This window comes from Notamacropus eugenii, chromosome 4, assembly GCF_028372415.1.
Source record: "Notamacropus eugenii isolate mMacEug1 chromosome 4, mMacEug1.pri_v2, whole genome shotgun sequence".
Classification (NCBI taxonomy): Eukaryota; Metazoa; Chordata; class Mammalia; order Diprotodontia; family Macropodidae; genus Notamacropus; species Notamacropus eugenii.
This window is the reverse complement of record NC_092875.1, coordinates 215,369,748-215,371,051: the sequence shown is the minus strand read 5'-3', so window position 1 is coordinate 215,371,051 and position 1,304 is coordinate 215,369,748. Positions and strand designations below refer to the sequence as shown.

The window sequence follows — 1,304 nt, the reverse complement described above, 5'->3', positions numbered from 1 at the left end:
TCAAAACTAGACCACATGAAGTTCAGAAGATCATCATTTGGAACCTCAGGAGGCAAGAGGGCATGCTGATAAAAAAATATGATGAGATTAAACAGAAAAAGAATTCTATCTCCTCATGGTCAAAAGTATAGGAAAATCTAAGTTTTATGAACTTGGGATTTAATAGCTCACATTAAAAAGCAAAAGAAAAAAACAAACACATTCTAATTCAGCTCTGCAGAATTGAGGCAATAGGTGGAGGTTTATCATTGAGTTTTTACTAATTCTGCCCATTCCCTAAATATTAGCCCTTTTCTAAATAGAACCTATCTAAAAGAAATGAGAATAAGCAGCCTAGAACCTTGGACAATGTGTTGAATTTGAATTCAGAGCATCTGGTTTAACTCCTGTCTCTATCATCACTTGTCTGGACTTCTTCAGTTCAGTTTACTTCTCTTGCCTTTCCTTGTCTCCACTGTGAGGAAGGGGTTGAACAACATGTCCTCATAGGTCCCCTCCAGCTCTACAGATAGAATCTTCTGATTTTCAGACCTTTGTATTTTCTTTAGCAGCCTCTCAGTCCACCAGTCTGAATTTTTATGAACTCCAATTCCAATCAATGACAACAAAGTAAATTGGTTGCAGTGTCTATAACCAGTATTGGGCAGTATATACTGCCAAATTACTTTCCCTTTGGAGCTGAAGTTTTATTGTCTTTAGGATTGAACTGCAGTGTGCTACTGAATATTCAGAAGCAGGACTGGCCCTTCTTTGGTCCTTGTTTGGGTAAACTCATGACCCAGGCCGTTGTCACACTTGTCACAGGACACCTTTAAGGCTTGTGGCTGACCAAACTCTGGATGCTTTGACACACTGTTAGCATGTATTGTCTCAGTGAAGGCTGGCCACAGAGAAGAATGTTGATACTTTGAGTGACTGGAAAAGAGCTCAAAGCCATGTTTGACACAGATCTAGATAAGTGGTTCTGGAAAAGCTCTCCACTAAAAAGAGCAGAAAGACATAGCACAAACATCTACACTGACTGAGGCTCCCAAAGTATTATATGAAGTTATAAAGGCAACAACTAGGCAATACAAATAGGACATGACTGATAAATTAGAAGACAATATGAATGTTCTCATTGCATGTATTATGTATAGATGTATTACATTTATATATTTGTTATTACATTTTTTGGGGAACTAAATGCTCCTTTGTAAAAGCTAATCTGATTATTAAATGGAACCAGGATACAAGGTACACATCCTTCTACACTTGAACACCATCGATGGGGGTTGGAATCATTACCAGATAGCCTAGACATA

At 38.0% G+C, this 1,304-nt stretch overlaps 1 pseudogene; it reads right to left on the bottom strand.

Annotated features, from left to right (window-relative positions):
• Nucleotides 1–661: 661 nt before the first annotated feature.
• Nucleotides 662–1,001, bottom strand: LOC140498341 (methionine-R-sulfoxide reductase B1-like; annotated as a pseudogene).
• Nucleotides 1,002–1,304: the final 303 nt, after the last annotated feature.